Source organism: Phacochoerus africanus, chromosome 10, assembly GCF_016906955.1.
Source record: "Phacochoerus africanus isolate WHEZ1 chromosome 10, ROS_Pafr_v1, whole genome shotgun sequence".
NCBI classification, from domain to species: Eukaryota; Metazoa; Chordata; class Mammalia; order Artiodactyla; family Suidae; genus Phacochoerus; species Phacochoerus africanus.
Window position 1 is genome coordinate 80685371 of NC_062553.1, and position 23446 is coordinate 80708816.

Genomic DNA, 23446 nt, shown 5'->3' on the forward strand with positions numbered 1-23446 from the left:
TAGTCACATGATGGCTCTTTAAGCCACAGCCAGTCACCTCCCAGGACATAACAAATTAAATAACTTGAAAGAGACCCTGTCTTCTGAACTGGTGTCTCAGATTACAATTTAATAGCCCAATTTCTTAAATCTCAGACACAGAGATGCTTCCACTGCCCCGTGAACATGAGGGAGGACTTTCTACAAAGAACCAGGCCCTGCAGTGACTGCAGTTTCAACCAAAACTCAAAAGCTTTTCTTTAAAGGGTTATATGATGTATTCATTCAGAGAGGACCATGTGATGAAATACATTCTTTTTTTTTTTTTTTTGTCTTTTTAGGGCTGCACCTGTGGCATATGGACGTTCCCAGGCTAGGGGTCGAATCAGAGCTATAGCTGCCAGCCTACACCACAGCCACAGCAACATGGGATCTGAGCCTCATCTGCAATCTACACCACAGCTCATGGCAATGCTGGATCCTTAACCCACTGAGCAAGGCCAGGGATCAAAGATGCATCTTCATGGATGCTAGTCAGGTTCATTAACTGCTGAGCCATGACGGGAGCCCCTGAAATACATTTAGTATCATTTGTACACATTATGGGCCTGGATGAAAAATGCAGAAGATGGAGAAGCGCTCAGAAGGGCAGGTGTTTCCCTCACGAGTCTCCTTGCTTTCATGTCACTCTCAACTAAATAGAGAACTACCCTGTGATCCAGCAATCCCACTCCTGGGCATACATTCAGAGAAAACTCAAATTTGAAAAGACACATGCATCTCAATGTTCGTACCAGCACTATTTACAATAGCCAAAACATGGAAGCAACCAAAATGCCCATCAATAGAGGAATGGATAGAGAAGATGTAGTGTGTGTGTGTGTGTGTGTGTGTGTGTGTGTGATGGAATATTACTCAGCCATAAAAAAGAATGAAATAATGCCATATGTAGCAACGTGATAGACCTAGAGATTATCATACTATGTGAAGTAAGTCAGACAAAGACAGATATCATATGATATCACTTTTATGTGGATTCTAATAAAAACAGATACAAAAGAACATTTAAAAAATAGAAACAAACTCACAGATTTCAAAACTAATCTTATGGTTATCAAAGGTGAAGCAATTGGGGAAAAGGAAGAATTGGGAGGGTGGGAATAAAACACATAGTCTATAAAATAGATGATTAATGAGAACCTACTGTACATCATAAGAAAATCTACTCAATAGTTTGTAATAACCTGTATGGGCAAAAAGACTGGATATATTTATACGTATGACTGATTCACTTTGCCGTACACCTAAAACTAGTACAACTCTACATCAATGATACTCCAAAAAAATTAATTTAAAAATACATTAAAAAAATATTTTAAGACAAAGATACCTGAAATGTTGTTACAACCAGATACACCAGCTCATCAACACGGCTTCCAATCCTGTCCCCAAGCAACAGATACAACACAAACTGTCATCCAACACATTAAATCACATGCTACTAAGAGAATTTCTCTCTTCTTTCCTGCCAAATGCTGGCAATCCGGATCCTCTGGTGAAAAGAGGATTGGTAGGAGGGCAGAGGTTCATACAAACTGATCAAACGAAGCGATCCTTTACCCAGCTTTCCATAATGCCCAAGATTTCCTTCCCTCTCACTGTTCAGGGAGCAGCTTGTCTTCCTTAAGAATCATTGCATTGGGGGAAACACTAACATCAGGCACCTAGAAGTTAAATATTCTAAAATCTCAGGTCATCAAAAGGCAAAGGACTTCATATTAACTAGTACGAAAATTATAGAGCTTGGAAAAAATTCTATGTTTGACCATTTCTGGAATAAAGATTTAAAATCCCATGAAACCAGTTTGTACTTGAGAATTAAAGTCAGACACCCGCATCATTTTCCACCTTGCATTTCCTTGGAGTGGCACACAAGCCCTTTCCTTAGGTGCTACCTGTTAACAGGCATCTACAGACAGACACATTACCTGTGAGTAACAAGGCTGATTTGAGTACATGAACAAAAATAGTGCCCGAGGGCTTTTGTCATGAACAGACTCCAAGGTAAGAAACTCACTAGAATAGAACTACCATGATCTAGAAGAGAAAAGGACTTCTTCATTCCCCGCAGCCCAGCTCCCACCTTCTCCATATGCTCTTGCCAACTACTTTCTCTGTTCTCTCCTTTCTCTCAGCTGCAAGCAGGAGTCAAGTTTACACTGTAATGTCACCTAATGCTTTCGAGATCTGCTTTTTGTCCCCACCTATGCCAAGCATCTTTTGAGGGTGGAGACCATGTCTTATTACCATGGCAATCCTTAGAGAACACCATGTACTGCCAGGTGGATCAGGGGCTTCAGGATATACTGACTGTGGACTCACTGCCACATAAAAGATCATGAAATTGAAAAGCCAGGAGTTCCCGTCATGGTGCAGTGGTTAACGAATCCGACTAGGAACCATGAGGTTGCGGGTTCGATCCCTGCCCTTGCTCAGTGGGTTAACGATCTGGCGTTGCCGTGAGCTGTGGTGTAGGTTGCAGACTCGGCTCGGATCCCGCGTTGCTGTGGCTCTGGCGTAGGCCGGTTGCTACAGCTCCGATTCAACCCCTGGCCTGGGAACCTCCATATGCCGCGGGAGCGGCCCAAGAAATAGCAACAACAACAACAACAACAAAAGACAAAAGACAAAAAAAAAAAAAAGAAAAGCCAATGCCTCTAGGAATTAAAGAGGAAAAAAAATCTACAAGCCTCCAAGTACTTTTTCTTTTCTTTTCTTTTTTTTTTATTTTTTTTTTTAGGGCTGCACCTACAGCATAGGGACATTCACAGGCTAGGAGTTGAATCAGAGCTGCAGCTGCCAGCCTGTACCACAGCAACATCAAAGCCAGATCAGAGCCACGTCTGCAACCTACACTGCAGTTCACAGCCGCTGGATCCTTAACCTACTGAGCGGGGCCAGGAATTGAACCCACGTCCTCATGGATACTAGTCGAGGTCATTACTACTGAGCCACAACAAGAACTCAAGCAAGCCTCTAGGTATCGTTACAAAATCTACACACAGCTTCACATCATCATCCTCTCTCCTTTAATGCTGCAAACATCTCTCATCCTGTTCTTTAATTGACTGAGGTTCCATTGATATAAAAGGTACACTGCAGATGCCAGTTTATAAAGGTGAGGAATCAGTCCCTAACCTGAAGGTGAAGGTACAGAAGACAATCAGGTACAGACAGCACAGCAGAAGGTGGTAGGGTGTCGGGTTTCACATATGTCACTAAGGCTCTGGGTTTGTGCTACAGGCATTAGGAAGTTATTGCAGGGATTAAGCAAGGACGTGATATGGATTCAAGAGATTCAGGTATTAGAGTCACCCAGACTCTGAGAATGAAGGTAGGGTAAAAGAGGAACCCACCATGACCTTCAAGCTCTTAGGTAACAGGGTGGACTTAGAACTATTGATTGAAATAGGGGATAAAAATCAAGGAGCGAATTGGATATGAGAGATAATCAGACCAGTTGCAGGCATGATGGGTTTGAAGGGTCGGTCAGTAAGAGATCCAGGCAACGTTCTTTGGAGGAGAGCTGTTATACCCCTCACAGCCCAGAAGGGAGGCTTGGGACAGCTTTTGTGATAGGAGAGGTGTGTGGGCAGAGCTGAAGTCATGGCACTGGATGGAGAGCACAAAGGAATAGATATAGACATGGAAGGAAATCCTGGAGGAACTTTGATGTAAGGAGTAGGCTTCTCCTTGTTGGTGGTGGTATGGTGATTATTGCTATTGTGGTAAACAGAGAGAAGTAGTCTCTTATAAGGATTTAGGATTCACCCCATCACCCAGACAGAGATTTTCATTAAAAAAGTATTCAGGAAGTCATGCCTTTCATGCCTGCTATCGGATTTCACCACTGCGTCTAATTTCTTTCTGACCCTGAGCATGTGCACAACTGTTTAGTTTCCGTGACAGACTAACACAATCTTCAATGACCAGCAGAAAAATGAGCAGGAAGAGGGAACAAGAACTTGATACCTCTACCATAGGTAATAACACTGAGGATGTTTGTCACCTATATTTTAACATACTGATCAGCTTTTACTCTAGTTAGTTGAACTTTCTTCTTCTGATCATGGCAAGTGATGTTCTCCTTTCATAGTCTGCTCTCGTCACTTAAACAGACTTGCTGCTGCACTGTCAGAGGGAATGAGGCTGGGAGTCGTATTCCCACTTCATTCATTTTTTCTTTGTCCTCCTCTCAAATACTTTTTGTTAAGAAGTCAGAGACAGGAGTTTCCTGGTGGCCTAGCTGGTTAAGAATCTGGTGTTGTCACTGCTGTGGCAAGGGTTCAATGCCTGACCAGGGAACTTCTACGTGCTCGGGGCACAGCCAAAAATAAGAAATCAGAGATAGTTCCCTTTGAGTTCCTTACTTGTTGTTTTCTACTTAGCTTAGAATGTTGGAGTATTTGCATGAAACGACAAAAGGTTTCTGTCATTCCTCAGAGAAGGGCTGTCGTCATTGGTAAGGCTAGTCCATGTTCCCCTCCCCAAGGCTTATGAATTAGCAGAAGAAAAAAAAAGGAAAAGAACACAAGTACAAGAAAAGAAGAAAGGAAGAAAAGAAAAAAAAAAGAGAGAGAGAGAAAAGAAAAGGTCACGTGCATTATCTGAACTTAATTCTAACAAACCCCACAGTTACGTCTTGGGTTAAATGGAAGACAACAGCAGATTCCCTCTGCAGTTCCGCCACCAAAAATATACTTCTGGTCAGGTCAGAATAATCTTAGATGCTTCTAATTAGCAAACAGCTAGTCTCCAGGGTCAAAGAAGGATCTACTGAGAACACAGTAACTGTACTAACAACTCAGTGACACTTTTACAATCATGGCCTGGTGAGAAATTTCCAGTCAAAATGGCAATGAAATTTTAAGGAGAAACCCACCTCTCCTCCTACATATGCCCAACCATGACAAAAAAAATGAAATATTTTAATTTTTAAAATAAATTTAAGAATAGAACTGCACTTTAAAACTTGTTATTTATCTCTGTGAAACAGAAGCAAAAAGGCAACAGTTTCAGAGCGAGCAGGAGCATAAACCAAAGGTCTGCTGGCTCCAGGATTCATCAAAACCGGCAGAGACAGCAGACATTTAAATCCTATGGTGTCCCTAGGTCAACAGACCAGGCAGGGGTCAGGAGTCGAACCAGGCTCTCCATGGGGAACGAAGAGTTGGGAGATGCTCCCCCCACTGAATGGAGGCCAAAAATCTATGACCATGTTCCCACTTGCCTGGGAAATGGATTTAACACACCAGATCCTGGCCTTCCCAGGATGAGACTTATGTACAAAAATAACAGCTGGTTCTGAACCAAAGCACCTGGTTCAACCTGGTGAACCTGGAGTAAGCAAGAGCCAGAGAGGGAGGTAGAAAAAGGAAAGAAGGCAGAGAAGGAGCCTCCAAGTTGCATTAACCACACATACACACACAAAATCTTCTGTCACAATGGACTCACAACTTCTATGAACACAAAGAAAACGGAGATAGCAAACTCAACAGAAAGAAAATCCAGAGATTTAGATGTTTGTAATATGTAAAAGAGAGGTGAAATTACTAACATTCAGATCCCAGAAAAAGAAATACCTTGAGAGGATGAAATACTTAAAAGAGAGAGAGAGCAATTCCTCAAAAGTAAAGAATGTCAGAGTTCTAAGCTAAAGGCCTCAGAGTGCCAAACAGGGAAATAAAGAAAACACTGCAAATAAGACCGGTTATTGTGAAGTTTAAGAATATCACATACAAAGAAAAAAACAAAAAGCATCCTGACAGAAAGAGCAGGTCGTATTTTTTTAAAATGACTGAAAAGGACAGCAGAGTTCTCCACAGCAAAATTGAATTCAGAACTACACTGAAGTGAGATTTTTCAAGTATTGAAGGAGAAGAATTTTGAGCACAGAACTGTATATTCAAACTGCCAAAGTGCCATTCAAATGTGAGGGCATCATAAACATACCAGACATAAAAACACCCACGGTTTGCCACCTAGAGAACGAAAGTGATATCACTGCTAAAAAACAGACTTCAACTCTTTAAATAAAAGGAGCAGTATGAGATTTTTTATGCTGATTGTTATCTTCTAAAAACTCTACGACAAAAGAAAAGGGAAGAAAATAACCAAAATGATCCAGAACCTAGAATCTAGAAAATACCAACATGGTAGGGATGGGTGGTCCAGAAAGGAGATGAGAGCCCATTAGTTATTTTTCTCATTAGGGACAGAGAGAGAAACACAGTTAAGTTGAATTGGTCAGTGGATAAATGAGATTCTAAATCTCAAAGTAAGGGCAACTTCCTTAGAAATAAAAACAGAATATATATTATTGGAAACAGCAGAAGAACATTTGCCTTTGTAAAGGGAAAGGAAAGAAAAATGACCAAAATTCACAATTAAATAAAAAGTACAAAGTGACAGAAATCCTAACATAATGGTAATTACAATATACGTAAGTGGACTAAACTCACCAATTAAAAGACAGTGATTCTCTAAACAAAGTTTCAAAATCCAATAATAAATTGACTACGAGAAACTTGCTTAAGACAAAAAGGTGAAGAGAAATTGAAAGTAAAAAAATAAAGCTATACAAGGCAAATATAAATCGAAATAAAAATAACTATCTTAATAAACTACATGAGAGGCAAAGAGGGTCATTTTATACTGAAAAAGAGACAAGATGATGGAACATGAAGAAAAGCACCTAATGATATAGCCTCTAGCAACATATATCACTGTAAGGAAAAAGAGAAACGCCAACTGTTGTAATTGGAGATTTTAACGCACTCCTCTCAGGCTATCAGGCAGGCCCCCAAAAAGTAGGGGAGGTCGGTAATCAACAAGACAGAGCTACGTTATTTTACAACTCCCACCCTGATACATGTACTTTGCAATAAACAAAGGATAAATGTTCTTCAGGAACAAACAATGCTTTTGAAGGAATTTTTTTATTTTTATTTTTTTTGGCTGTGGAGGGCGGTGGGATCTCAGGTCCCAAACCAGGGACTTCACCAGGGCAGCAGTGGTGAAACCTGAGTCCTAAGGGTCTAGACCACCAAGTAACTCCCATGAAGGAACTATTCTGAAGGATGAAATAATACATACTCTCTTCTTGTACCGAAATTACAAAGTATTCAGAAGTTGACAAACAAATGGACAGATTTTATAATTTTGATATACTAGTAGATTAAATATGAAAAGAAAATCAATAATGGAAATTAAGAAAGATTTATAACTCAATGATAAAGACATTTCATATCAAAATTTGTTAAACATGGCACAACAATACCAGAGAACTCTATAGCTCTAAAATATCAGGAAACAAAGAAGATCCAGAACACTTTTGTTTGGTTTTTTTTTTGGTGCCAAAAACTGGGATGGAACCAGAACATTTGTAATGCCTTATTTTTAGACTATACTTTGTTTTAATAAAATATATATAGCCTTTAAAATTCACAACCCCATATTTAAATAGATAGTTTTCCTAAATATGGACAAAGGATCATCATGACTATTTTAATATTCAAATTAAACTTAGTCAGGGAAGAACTCTCAAACTAGAATTTATGGAAATATATTTGATATCTTTTATATTTTCATGTACTCACTCCACAGGGATTACTTGTATACTACAACTAATGTACACAGGCTGGAGTTCCCGTCATGGCTCAGTGGTTAACGAAGCCGACTGGGAACCATGAGGTTGTGGGTTCGATCCCTGGCCTTCCTCAGTGGGTTAAGGATCTGGCATTGCTGTGGCTGTGGTGTAGGCTGGTGGCTACAGCTCTGATTGGACCCCTAGCCTGGGAACCTCCATATGCCGCGGGAGCGGCCCAAGAAATGGCAAAAAGACAAAAAATAATGATAATAATAATGTACACAGGCTATTCTATAAAGTAAAAAGTTAATCTGAACTATTATTTTTATTATTTATTAGAATGTAGGACTTTCTGAGGGGAAAAAATCTTCAAAACCACAGTAGAAATCAATGAGAAAATATGGTTTGCCATATAAAAAACTCACTACCTAAGTACAGAGAACTAAATCCCAAGGCTAAACATGATCTATTTTACTTTTGTGGGTGGCTTCAACCACAACTAGGTGGACGACTCTTTCTTTCCCCAGCAGGGGACGAACAAAGCTGCTGTGGTGACAACTCCTGACCCCAGCCCCACCCCCTCCCCTGGTGCCTGGATTCACTCTCTTGTCCTTTTGCATTGTAATTATCCTGCTGTCGTTCCGCATTTTCTATGTTTTAAACTGGGCTGCCCCAAAACAACCAGTAATGTCTTGCTTAGAGTATTTCAGTATCTTCTTGGCCCATTTGGTGTGTCTGCTCTAAGGATGCTGTACCCAGGAAAGACTGGAGCGCCAAAAACTTGGGCTTAAGGTCTGAAGCTGAGGAGGAGAAAGGAGATGAGAAAGGCTCTCCTCAAGGAAAAAAAACACCTTGTCTGGGTGCAAGTCACAGTAGCAGACAGACCAACAGCTGTGGGAATGAGACTGAGGAGGAAAGGCAGAAACGGGGAGGGGATTATGAAATGCTGCAGGAGAAGGAGAGTTTTGTTTGTTTTGCTGACTTACATAAGCCCGTTCAAAATATAACCTTTGAACTAAGCAGAAAATAGCCATGCTGCCCTAGTTTCCATCGTGTGGCAGATATTGTGACATCAATAAAATCTCCTTCCAGCCATAGTGGTCTTTGCTCCTCGTGTCACCCAGGACATAGACTGTACTGAAAAGGAGAGGGGCACCCACTGTCTACAACAGGACTCCCAAACTCATCTCATCGGCACCCTGACGTCACTGCTACTCTGCTAAATTAAAGTCTGGGTTGCTATATTTTATCATGTCCAAAAAGCTAATTTCTGATACTGCACCAACTAGTGTAAATCTGAATAAACCAAAACTTGTTTTCCCTTCCCCCTGCTCAATATTCTGTTGGATTTGACATTGTAAATAAAACCTAATGCTGAACAACAAATATGGAAGTGACCTCTATAAATAAAGCTAAATCTGTCTAGGAGCTGGTAAGGAGCTTCAGATATATGAAAGAGTACAAAGAAAATATTTCCCCACCAATGTTCATAAGGCCAACAAGAGAGATGGGATGGGGGCCAACAGTGGCATTTAAAGGCGGATAGAGATCAAAGGATACAGCTACCATTCATTTTTTTTTATAAGAGCTATAATTTAAAAATTTATTTTTATTAAAGTACAGTTAATTTACAATGTTGTGCCAATTTCTGCTGTACAGCATAGTGACCCAGTCTCATATATATATATACACACACACACACACACACATTCTCTTTCTCATATTATTGTCCATCATGTTCTATCCCAAAAGATTGGATATTGTTCCCTGTGCTATATAGTAGGACCTCATTGCTCATCCCTTCTAAATGTAAACATAGAGTTTGCATCTACTAACCCCAAACTCCCAGTCCATCTAACTCCTTCCCCCTTCCCCCCTCCCCCTTGGCAACCACAAGTGTGTTCTCTATGTCTATGAGTCTATTTCTGTTCCGTAGATAGATTCATTTGTGCCATATTTTAGATTGCATGTACAAGTGATATCATGTTATTTTTCTTTCTCTGATTTACTTCACTTAGTATGATAATCTCTAGTTGCATCCATGTTGCTGCAAATGGCATTATTTTGTTCATTCTCTAATGATCTCGTTCACAGGAAGAGTAGCATGCACTAAGCAGTGCCAGTCTCTGAAATGCAGTTAACAGAGGTCAAAGTAGACTATTTAACTCCTGAGAAATGAGACAGTGTCATACTGGATCAGAACATTAACCCATGTAGGATCGAATTCTACTTTGAACAAGACACTTGGGAACACTCAAGTCATCCACAGCCTCACTCTTCCTACTTAAGTCTCATAAGTACATCATGACGTCTCCTTGCTTTCAAATTACTGGGTGAAATTACTGTAGACAAGGAAACATTCTAGGGTTTCAGCTCTGAGTAAAGGAGCATGATTTGTACAGCAGCTTATCACTCATTACTGCTCCAGAGGGAAGATTACAGTTTTGTCTGATATTTTGTTTATGCATCTGGTCCTTAGTGTTAAGCATCCCCATAGTTACTGACTTGCAGATACTGGGGTGACCAGATATTTGGATTTACTGTAAGAGGGAAATGGAAAAAGGCTACTCTCTAACAAAATAGGGCAGCCTGTCTTGCCTGGCTGGGTTATCTAAGACTGGTTTTATCCAAGTAGTCCCTCCTTGGCTGCTGAAGAAAAGCGAACAAGCATGTTTTTTCACAGCCTACTCAGATACTCGGCCAGAACCTCATGGAGTTCCATGAGCTTCGCCACTAGAAGCTGCAGTATACTCCTGGATGACTAGTGCATGGTCTGTGAGCAAGAGAAAAATTAAAATTGATCGAGTTTTCAGGCCAGATATTTATTCTTATCCTTCTCAAAACAGAGGCCAGAAGAGTTACATCATTTTATCTTTTACATGGGTTTTCATTAACTGGAAAAGTGTAAATACACACACTCACACAATTCCTTTCTTAACCGGATTAGAATAATAAAGACAGGTGAGGAAACTCAAAGTGTAACTTGAAAATTTGCTACTGTTATTGGGTCTTTCTTAAAAAATAAATAAATAAATAAATAAATAAATAATCCCACCATGCCATTCAAAGGGAATTCTTCTTTGCTGCCCATAGAGTGGTAGGTGGTAAACAATTACTATGAGAAAACAGTTTAGATTCTTTGATCAGAAAATCTTCCCTAAAACTTACATTAGGGAAAAAAGGGAAGAGATATAAGAAATTAACCCTGCCAACTGCCCATTAAGGAGAGAACTCGAATTGTGTTTCTCCGTAGTAGGAGGTACACCGAGGAGACAGGTTATAATTGCCAAGTGGAAGGAAAGGTTTCTAAAGTCCCACTTACCCCAATTCTCAGCTCCGCTGCAAGTTAAAGCAACGTCATGCTGGGTAGGGGCTCCGTGTTCCAGCTCCTCTCATTTCATTTGGCCTCATCAAACAAGACAAACCATAGGGGGAACCATAAGAAAGCTAAATAACATGCAGATTAAATGACAATGAGTAGCTAGATAAGAGTCATCCCCCTTGGTAATATAATGTCTCTGAAGCCATGCCTGGGAAAGGAAAATGTGACTCACAGTGGAAGGACCTCTCGCCCCCAATCGAAAAAGTCCAAAAACCAAAAGTACATACAGACATGTTCCCCCCCCCCCAAAAAAAAAAAAAAACTGAGTAAGGGGAAAAAAGTCAACTCCTGAACTATAAATTAAACTATCACATCAAGGCATGAAAAGATGTAATGAAATTGCCATACTATGATAAAGCACATTTGATTTTCTATTGTCTGAAGATACAAAAGAATTAAGCATGCTGCTTGCTCAAAAAGTAACTGAATGGCTAAGATATCCCCAAAGCCTAAGCTAGGAAAAGCTCATGAGGGAATCAGCTGTGTCCTCATCACATGACATAAAACACAGACCCCATTATCACGTTATAGCAGCAGCTAATAGGCATTAGGTTACAACTCCAGGAACCACCTTGGCTACTTTCAAAGGTCAATGGAAGTCTGTAGCAATTCAATTATAAAGTGAATAAGACCAGTTCAGTGGCAATGTCAATAGAAGTCAAGGCAAATTGCTTTACTCTGTAAAGCAGAGAGCATTTTTACATCATAAGCACAGTCCTGAAGCATTATTTACACACTGGGATTTCTGCCTATATAAACAAACAAAAAAATTATGACAACCATGTACTACTCTCCTTAGGAACCAAAAAGTAATCAGATACTGAATCAAGCTGTCTTCCATAAACTTCTGAGAAAGGCTGACACTATGACAGCTCAGGAAATTTAGAGCAAAGTGCCCAGAAGGCATTCCAGTCCAGCTGAGTGCAGGAGGGAGGGCTGCTGCCCTCCTCGCTATTACCCTGCCCTCCCCTCTCCCATTCTTTTCACCTAAACAATGTAAATTATCATCCATTGCCAGATTAAGACTCTAGCTAGCAGACGAAAGTCTCCTTATTAAGCTAGACGAAAATACCAAAAAAAAAGGACGAATTCACATTTTCTTTCGAAGTATACCACATATAGGAAAGTATATCTGAAGCCGTCTGTTCTACACATCGAGCCCTCAAGAAAATATAAGCTAAAATCCTTGAGTATTTACTAAGCATTGGGTGGTTTACAGCCATTAACTCATTTGTTCTTGACAAAAGCCATATGGAAGTTTAATGGCTCAAATTCACGTGGCTTAGAGGAGACTTTGCCTAGCTTAAAAGATGAGTAAGAAAAAGACAAGGATTTTAAATCTGGGTTAGTTTAAAAGCAAACTTAATTACAGTAATTCTACTGTTCAATAAAACTCTTTGCCATCTAAGTATTTCCGGTGATAGTGATCCCCAAAACTGCTGGGACAATGTGACTCTGAGAGCCCCCAGGGAGAAGGTAAAAACTACATTAAATCTAATAGGAAAACACAAGGCATTAAGAACTCCCCATTCTCAATGTGGGGCCAGTGAAATTTCTCCAGGTCAATTCGCCAGCAGGGCTTCATATGCTTTTCCTCCTAAGGCTCTGCTTCATTCTTTACTTCAAAATCGTCAGCTTACGCCCAACACACCAAATAGTATGCGCAGCTTGCGTGACTGTTAGGCCAAAACTTTTGTAACTTAAGTACACATATGTGTATATGTATTTATATGTGTATATATGAACATGTGTGAATAACAATACACTGCAAGAAAAAGAAATACAGACAAGTATAAAGAAACACAGTAAGCATAAAGAAGAAAATCATAAGTATAAAGAAGAAAATCATCAGACTTTTAGCTCCTAAGGATAAGCATTGTCATAACTGATTAATATTCTTCTAGATTTATTTCTATGCTTATGTATTTATTTACACAGCTTTTCCCTGCAAAGTGAGGTTAACTCTGAAATTCTGCTTTATAACTTGTTTCATTCATTCAAAAGTACACCACGTGTATCGTTTCTGTGGACTCATTTTTGTGTCTTTTGGAAGGCTGGAAGCCTGTGTGTGGTTAGTGAGGACCTTACAGTCTGTGTTTAGCTGTAAAACAAAAGGCCTTTAGGAGTATGCCCACATGACACAACACACAGAATACTATATGGCACTGAAAAGGGGAGAAGCAGATCTCCGTACTGACATGAAAACAACACTTTTTTTTTTTTTTAATGGCCACACCCATGACATATGGAAGTTCCCAGGCCAGGGAGTGCATCAAAGCCACAGCTGCAACCTATAGCACAGCTGCAGCAACACCTGATCCTTTAACCCACTATTCCAGGTCAGGGATCAAACCCACACCTCTGCATTGATCTGAGCCACTGCAGTCAGACTCTTAACCCATTGCACCACATTGGGAACTCCCGTGCAGTTTTTTAAATATGGTACACGACTAGCTTTTGAGCAGGGGGTAAATAAAGACCTAAATTCCTATGTGCTTATACATACGTGAAGAATTCTGGAAGGAAAAATGAGAAACTACAGGTCGAACCATGTGAAATGGCTGCTATTCAATCATTTTTAAGGTACACAAAGAGCAGTTTCACATGTATGACCCTACTAATAACAGTGGTTAGCAATCCTATTTGGAATTTCAACTCTGAAAGGATTTAAGAAACTACAACGACCTGAAATTCCTGTTGCTTTCCTCTTTCTGAAGCATTAAATGAAAAAACATTTGAAATTGCCAACACCAGATAACTTTGGAACTAAGAACGGCACTTTTATATGACTCGACCTATTACTGTCAGTGGTTACCGATCTGATTTGCAGGTGCAGTATGGGGAGCAGGAACCAAGTTGATGGGGTTGAATGGAGACTTTTCATCCTGTATCATTTCATACTTTTTTCAAACCAGGGAACATATTGCCTTTTTTTTAAGGTTTTTTTTTTTTTTTTTAAGAAAGAGAGAAAAGAAACAGCACAAGTCTAATATTCAAGCAGCAGCAAATTCTTGATTGTATTCAGTTTACATATTTCTAACAACTTCTCAAACCCTCAGGGACCTGAGATGTTCTGCATCACATAAGCCCAGTTATTGGCCCAATTAAGTAAATGGTTGCACAAACCAGGATAAAATAAATATAACACTGAAATAAAATGACGGTTTGCTCTTCCTCTTGCCCATGAAAATAAGCATTCCCCTCTTTCTCATGGAGGGTCCATTTTTGTTACAATGTATTCTGCCCTGGGTTTAAAACCCTCTTCATCTCTGACTTTCTTCTTCATCAAAATCATAACTCTTGATTCCCTTATAAAAAATTAAAATTTAAAAAAAACAAACTAGTAGTTCCACTAGTGACTCAGCGGTTAATGAACACAACTAGGATCCATGAGGACGTGGGTTTGATCCCCGGCTTCGCTCAGTGAGTTAAGGACCTGGCGTTGCCGTGAGTTGTGGTGTAGGTCGCAGCAACAGCTTGGATCCTATGTTGCTGCGGCTGTAGTGTAGGCTGGCAGCTGCAGCTTCGATTCGACTCCTAGACTGGGAACTTCCTACATGCCGTGGGTGCAGCCCTAAAAAGAAAAGGAAAAAAAAAAACAAAAACAACACTAGCTACCCTTTTTGATGAAAAACCTTGATGAAAAATCTAAGAATCATTCTCAAAATTAAAAAAAGAATAAATCAAAATATTGATTGAAAGGCACACAATATCTCTAAAAAGACTGTCCATGGAAAACTCCAGAGACGAGAAGACCATTTGCTAAGGCACTTGGGTTTGCACTTGAGCAAAACAGTAAGGAGCCTGGACTCTGGGATCAGACTGGTCAATCGTGGCTTTGTCACTGCCAACTGGGAGACCCAGGTGAGCTACTGACCTTCTCTGAGCCTCAGCTTCCTGAACTAAAAAACAAGGTAATAATCCTACCTACAGGATTATTACCTAAGTTCAAGAAATATTGCTAAACACAGTGGCTGGCAAATAATATAGTATATGTAATTGTACACTATTATTACCCTCCAAACTCTGCATCCTATTATCACATTAATTATTTAAAAAATTGAGAAAAAGAGTACATTTTTAAAATAACTAAGATATGGATCAAAGATTTACAGAATCACAGTTTCAGAGTTCCCTGGTGGCTCAGTTGGTTAAGGATCCAGCATTGCTGCAGCTGTGGCTCAGGGTCAATCCCTGGCCCAGGAACTTATGCATAGTGAAGATGTGGCCAAAAAGTAAAGTGTCACTATTTCTTTTTTTTTTTTTAAGGGCTGTGGCATATGAAAGTTCCCAGGCTAGGGGTCAAATCAGAGCTACAGCCGCTGGCTTACGCCACAGCCACAGCAAAGCCAGATCTGAGCTGCGTCTGCCACTATACCACAGCTCATGACAATTCCATATCCTTTAAGCCTCTGAGCAAGGCCAGGGATCAAACGTGAGTCCTCATGGATACTTGTTGGGCTCATTACCACTGAGCCACAACAGGAACTCCAAGAGTCACTATTTCTATTCTGACCCAAAGAGAAAAATAAAACCATGACCATAATCACACTGCAAGCAAGTTCAAAAACTCATGTTGCTGAGTTCAAAGAACAAATATTAGTACATGCAAAATGTCAGCCATGTAATTCATTGTAACAGGCTTGAAGATTTTTTTTTCTCCCATGCAAGGGGGACACTGGACTCCTTCTAAACACTGCTCAGAAGACACACAAGAATGCCATGGGGGAGTTTCTGTTGTGGCTCAGCAGTAACAAACCCAAATAGTATCCATGAGCATGGCAGGTTCAATCCCTGGCATCGCTTAGTGGGTTAAGGATCTAGTCTTGCCATGAGCTGTGGTGTAGGACAGCACCTGCAGTTCTGATTTGAGCCTTACCTGGCCTGGGAACTTTCACATGCTGCAGGCGCAGCCCTAAAAAAAGGCCAAAAAAAAAAAAATGCCATGGGAAGCAGAATGAGCCTTTAGAAGGAGCCAGGCTGCCAAGTTGCGACCCAGAGTTCATCAAAGGCCAGGAGAGACAGCTGGTTACAGGAGTGGTGGCCACAGCTGACATCATCTCTTTTTCCTTAACAGCTGGTAGGGATTCAATGAGTAAAAACAAACTGGCGGCAGGTTTGTTTGGTTACAGGAATTGTAGGCAACAAACACCCTTATCTCTCGGTAATTTGTCTTGTGGTCCTAAGAGTTTTCTGAGTAATAGAATTAGATTGGAATTGGCCACCCTGAGATAATACTTTCTCCTTAAGACTTCTGCTCATCTTCCTGGCTACCCAACGAAACGCTTCAAATCAGTCACTCATGACAGCCTCAAAAATTCTTTCTCTTTCAGGATAAACAATACTTTGGTTGGTTTGAAAAGATGTTTCTTAGACAGCCCGACTACCTCCTACGCTGTAAGAGTTTCAAAGAGGGCTATAAAGAGAGTGACAGCTGCTTGAATTCAGAACTGGAAATTAAAATAAAAGCTATTAGAAGTGAAGAAAAAACCCACACCACAGGGAGACAAGCTTTAAAGGATTTTTCTCTCTTCTATAAATTCTAGTTACCTGCCATGAACTTATTTGCACCACAGAAGCAGCTATGCATTTTTTTTAAGGCATTAAATAAGCTTTTTCTTTCCCCCTCCAGAGAAAGGGGGAAGTGTTCGTCCCACACAGAAGCATAGTTAAGATTACAGAGGAAGTCACATAAGAAGTTGCCTTGTGCTTTGTCACTAACACGAGCGGGGCTGAGCTTCGGGAAGGCTTCGGGGAGACGCCAGTGCAGGGGAGGCAGCGTGCACAACTTATGGGCAAACCGCAACTCAGTCACAGCCTTGACATTTCTGGCTGCCTTTTCCAACCCATTGATCTCATCATTGTAAAAGCGAGTTAAGAAATCATCTGTCTACATGGACTGTCACTGACTCAAGCCTGGTCCAAGATTTAACTTCACAACACAGTAATTCCATGTCAAGGAATCATGACTTTGCTCTGGGGAGGTGGCAAGAGGCCCCGTCTCTCAGAAATTTATTATCCAGAGTCCACCCATGAAGGGTCATGCAGAAAAAAAAAAAAAAAAGACAAGAATCAAGAGAACATTGCCAAGCATAAGACAAACACTGGTTTGTGGCCAGTTACTTCTAATTCTGTGCAATCTGATCAGATATGTTTATAAGGAAATGTCAGTAGCTCCAGAAGGTCCATCAACGGTGGCTTTACAGTGGTTCTTCTCATATCTGAGTGTCCTGACACAATTTTAGGGAGGACAGGGGAGTAACAATTCACTTACAACAGCATGTTTTCATGAAGGTGATTTCTAAAGATACCCGCAGGGAAGTGAGAGGAGAGAGTGCATCACTGCCATGACTGCCCGCTCTCCATCCTTGACTTTTACTGAAATAATTACCTTTGAGTATGGCGAGTGCCACCCATGTGTTACATAAGTCTGCGAAGTAAAGCAGGAAAAAACAGAACTCTACACTGTTCATAATGAGACTATTCTGTCTCTAAGACGACATTCATCGTTACATAATATTTCTTTGTCCATAGGCTTTCTACAGACACTGTTTATGCCAAAACTATTTTCTAAAATACTTATATATAACAATAGGGACTGAAAAAAAAAATGTAATGAAGACACTAACAAAGCAAAACCCTTTTTAAAGATGGTCTAAATATTTATTTATTTAATTTGCTTTTTATGGCTTCACCCTCAGGCATATGGAAGGTCCCAGGCTAGGGGTCGAATTGGAGCTGCAGCTGCCTGCCTATGCCTACAACCACAGGAACACAGGACCTGAGCCTCATCTGCAACCTACACACCATAGCTCACGGCAACATCGGATCTCTGACCCACTGGGCGAGGCCCGGGATTGAACGCATGTCCTTACGGATCCTAGTCGGGTTCATTAACAGCTGAGCCATGAAGGGAAATCCCGATGGTTTAAATATTTAAAAAACAAAAAAACCCACAGGAGTTCTCTTGTGGTACATCGGGTTGAGGACCTGGTGTTCCAGTGTTGTCCTGACAGTGGCTTGGGTGGCTGCTGTAGCATGGGTTCAATTCTTGGCCCAGGGAACTTTCACATGCCACATGTGCGGCGCCCCCCCCCCCCCAAAAAAAAACCCCACAGAACAAAACTAAGATGTAAACACAAGGAGAGATTTGCCTATAAGACTAAAATGTGGCTGATGACATCTGTTTTGACTACCTGCCTTCATTCCTCCACATCTGGTCAATGCAACAGACCCAAAATTTGCCTTAACATCTCTACCAGATGACCATTTTACTTGCAATACCCAATGCTGACTCAAGCCCTCATCAACCTACGCTTAAATTACTTAACCGGCCTTTTACCATGGGCTTCTTGATTCCTACAAATTGTCCAACTGTGGTATTAGAGACTGATGCATATCTAGAGAGGTTCCTCCTTTATGATAGAAGGAAAAGGGTCATGCTTCATTATCCATCTCTTCAGCAGCTGTATTTTCACTTTTGTGCTATAAGGCTCTGCATCCTTATGTTTTTTCCACACTGTAGGACTACAATAATACATGTTCAACAAAATGTGCTGTAGTTAGCACATCCGGGATCCAAGTGGGAAAGTGCCAACCTAACGATGCCCAAGTAGGAACTACTCTAAAATAATATTAAATCTTGCCAATTGGCTTGTGAGACAATTTTGTTTTCAACTCGTTATAAGGCGTATTTTTTATGTTGTCTAAATAAACAAACTGCTATATCATGTACAAAAGAAGATAGGCACAGAATACCTAATTACCCAAGAAGATACAAATAAAAACGAGTCCTGTGAATTTCTAGTCTGTTTAAAATTAGAGCTCGCATAAAGGAAGAAAGGGGGAGCTTAGTCAAAATTCAGACGATAATCCTCTTTTCACTCCCCAAACTGTCTTTTAAAATGTTTCTTCTGCCTGGAATAAAAAATAGAAAAGACTATATCTCAGATAACCTTATGAGCTTTTCTTATATAGGGAACTTTATAAAAAACACAAAAGCCTCCCTTTATATAAAAAGGTACTAAGGGTGAGTTTCTGTTGTGGCTCAGCAGTTAATGAACCTGACTAGTATCCACAAGGATGAGGATTTGATCACTGGCCTTGCTCAGTGGGTTAAGGATCCAGTGTTGCCATGAGCTGTGGTGTAGGTCACAGACACAGCCTGGATCTCAAATTGCTGTGGCTGTGATATAGACTGGCAGCTACAGCTCTGATTCAACCCTAGCCTAGGAACCTCCATATGCCACGAGTGCAGCCCTAAAAAGACAAAAAAGACAGGAAAAAAAAAAAAAAGGTACTAAGGGCTCAGAGGCCAGCCCCATCCACCAGACACTGCAGCAGCAGTCACATTCCTTCCACAACAAGATAGCTCATGCACTCCACACACGGGACACTCCCTGAGTGGCTGGCTCTGGTGTCCAGGCAGGAAGGCACATCTGAGCCCCACAGGGCATCTCCTAAATAAGGCCGTTCCTTCATTTCAGGGGGAGATAGCTGATTTACCTAATACATAGAAAAAAGACACAGAATGAGGAAAAATGAAGAGACAGAGGAATACGTTCCAACCGAAGAACACAACAAAGCTTCAGAAAAGGAACTAAAGGAAAGGAAGATAAGCAATCAGCCTAATACTGAGTTCAAAGTAATAGTCATAAAGGTACTCACTGAACTTGGGAGAAATGATGAATACAATAAGAACTTCAAAAAAGAGTTAGCAAATATAAGAAAGTATCAAAGAGAAGTTATAACTGAAGTGAAAAATACACTACAGGAGTTCAGCAGCAGACTAAATGAGGCAGGAGAAAAAATCAGCAAGCTGAAAGACAAAACAACAGAACTTGCCTACACAGAACAGTAAAAAAAAATAAGATAAAATAAAATTTAAGTGAAGATACATTTAGGACAACATCAAACATCAAATTCATATTCTTGGGGTCCCAGAAGAAGAGGGAGAGAAAGGACCAGAAAACTTATTTGAAGAAATAGTGGCTAAAACTTCTCTACTCTGGGGAAGACAACAGACATCCAGGTCCAGGAAGCCCAAAGAGTTCCAAACAAGATGAAACCAAAGAGACACACACCAAGACACATTATAATTGAGATGGTAAAAATTAAGGATAAGGAGAGAATCCTAAAAAGGTAAGAGAGGAGTTCCCATTGTGGTGCAGTGGAAACAAATCCAACTAGGAACCATGAGGCTGCAGGTTCGATCCCTGGCCTCACTCAGTGGGTTAAGGATCTGGCGTTGCCGTGAACTGTGGTGTAGGTTGCAGACATGGCTCAGATCTGGTGTGGCTGTGGCATAGGCCAGCGGCTACAGCTCTGATTGGACCCCTAGCCTGGGAACCTCCATATGCTGCAGGTGTGGGCCTAAAATGACAAAAGACAAAAAAATAAAAATGAAACAAACAAACAAACAAAAGATAAGAGAAAAAAAAACTTGTTACATATATGAAAAACCCTGTAGAGCCACCAGCAAATTTTTCTGCAGAAATTTTACAGGCCAGAAGGGAATGATGCAACATATTCAAAGTGTTGAAAGAAAAAAATTTCAACCAAGAATTTTGCACCCACTAAGTTATCATTCAGAACTGACACAGAGGTTAAGGGTTTCCCAGATAAACTGAAGCTAAAGAAGTTCATTACCACTAAACTAACACTACAAGATTTCTTTAAGTTGAAAAGAAATGACACTAAATAATAATGAGAAAATACATTAAAAAACTATCACTGGAAAAGGTAAATATACAAAAAGTAGTGAATTGGCCACTTAAAATACAAATGTGAAGGTTAAAAGACAAATGTAGTAAAATTAACTAAAATTTAAATAATTAGTTAGGAGATGCACAAAATAAAAAGATATAAAATGTGTCATCAAAAGTATAAAATGTGATAGGGGAAGTAGAAAGATAAATTTGAAAACAATCCAAGTCTTTAAGTGGCTACCAACTTAAAATGGGCTACCATTTACATAAAATGTTATATGTGAACCTCTGTAACCACAAGAAAAAAACTTACAGTTAATGCACAAAAGAAAACGTGGAAGGAATCTAAACACAACACTAAGAAAAACCACCAAGACACAAAGGAAGAGAGAAAGAGAAGAAAGGAACAGAGAAGAACTACAAAAACAGCCAGAGAGCGGTTAACATAATAGCAATAAGTATACACCTATCAATAATTACTTTAAATATAAATGGACTAAATTTGCCAATCAAAAGAATGAAGAGAGACTCCCCTCAGAAGAAAGGGCATACAGAAACACAAAGTGAGGGGATCTAAAGAGACATTCCATACAAACAGGAATAAAAGAAAGCTGGAAAAGAGACTTTAAAACAAAGACTGTAAAAAAGACAAAGAAGAGCATTACATAATGTAAAGAGGTCAATCCAGCAAGAAAATATAACATTTATAAATGTATAGGCAACAGAGAGGAGCATCAATATATAAAAGGCAAGTATTAATGTACATAAAAAGAAATAATAGTGGGAGACTTTAACATCTCCCACTTACACTGATGGATAGATCATCCAGATAGAAAATCAAAAATAAAACACTGACTTTAAATAACTTAATAGATATATATTCAAGATGGACTTAATAGATATATATAAACACAGACCATTCCATCCAAAAGCAGAATATGCATTCTTTTCAAGGGCATATGTAACATTCTCCAGAATAGATCACATATTAGGTCACTAAACAAGTCTCAAGAAAACTAAAATCATACTAAGCATCTTTTCCAACCACAATGGTATAAAACTAGAAATTAATCATAAGAAAAAAAGAAAAACATGAAAACATGGAGATAAACCAACAGGCTACTGAGCAACCAATGGATCATCAAAAAAATCAAAGGAGAAATTAAAAAATACCTGGAGACAAATGTAAACAGATATATAACATGCCACAATCAATGGAATGCACCAAAGAAAATTCATAACAGTATAGGATTATGTCAAGGAGCAAAAATCCAAAATAAACAACTTAACTTACACCTAGAGTAATTAGAAAAAGAATAAGCAAAGCCCAAAATTAGTGGAAGGAAAGAAATAATAAAGAGTGGGAATATATGAAATAGAGACTTAAAAACAAAGAAAAATAGAAAATATCAATGAAACTGAGAGCTGGTTCTTTGAAAAGATAATATTGACAAACATTTAGCTGGATTTACCAAGAAAAAAGAGAGAGAACAAAACTAAGTAAAATTGGGGGCGGGGGGAACAACTGATACCAAATACAGAGAATCATAAGAGACTACCACAAACAATTTTCCAGGGGAAAAAATGATCAATTCCTAGAAATATAAAACCTTCCAAGAATGAATGATGAAGAAATAGAAAATCTGAATAGATTAATTACTAGTAAGGAGGTTAAAACATTAATCAGAAATCTCCTAACAAATAAAAACCCAAACAGATGGTTTCACTGGCAAATTCTACAAAATACTCAAAGAAGATTTAATACTTATCTTTCTCAAACTCTTCCAAAAAACTGAAGAGGAAAGAAATCTTCCAAACACATTTTATGAAGCCAACATCATCCTGATGCCAAAACCAGATGAGAACACCACAAAAGAAAGAAAGAAAAAAAGAAAACTACAAGCCAGTATCCTTGATCAACATAGATGAAAAAGTCCTCAACAAAATATTAGCAAACTGAATCCAACAATACACTAAATATACTAAAAGGAGCTTACACCATCATCAAGTGGGATTTATTCCTGGAATGTAAGATTGGTTCAACATTCATAAATCAATCAACATGATATATCACATTAACAAAATGAAGGATAAAAATCATGTGATCATCTCAATAGATGTCAAAAAAGCATTTCACAAAATTAAATATCTATTTATGATACAAATTCTCAACAAAGTGGGGTTAGAGGACTTTTAACTTTATGTAATAAAGGCCATATATGACAAGCCCACAACTAATACCATACTCTAAGAGTGAAAAGCTGAAAGCTTTTCCTGTAAGATCAGGAACAAGACAAGGGTGCCCACTCTTTCCACTTTCATTCAACATAGTTTTAGAAATCTTAACCACAGCAATCAGAGAAAAAAAGAAGTAAAAGACATCCAAATTAGAAAATCACTATATGCAGGATTAAGATGGAGGAATACAATGACTGGAGCTCAACTTCTCTCCTAAAAACAACAACATGTACAACTAAATGCTGAGCAACTGTCAACCAAATGAACTGGAAACTTTCAAAAAGGTATCCTACTCCAGAAGACAAAGAGAAAGCCACATCAAGAGGTAGGAGGGGTGATTAGATGATATAAGCAACCCCATACTTCCCGGGTGGGAAGCCCCACAGACTGGAAAGTAACTGGTACACAAAGACTAACCTTTGCAGTGAGGAGTGAGAATTCTGAGCCCCACATCAAACTCCCATGTGTGGGGATCTGGCACTGGGAGAAAAA

The 23446-nt window shown here is 39.5% G+C and overlaps 1 protein-coding gene across 1 annotated transcript in view; it reads right to left on the reverse strand.

The window, feature by feature from the left end:
* Positions 1-23446, reverse strand: part of ARHGAP10 (Rho GTPase activating protein 10) — a 370863-nt gene that overhangs the window by 50883 nt on the left and 296534 nt on the right. The window lies entirely within an intron of this gene.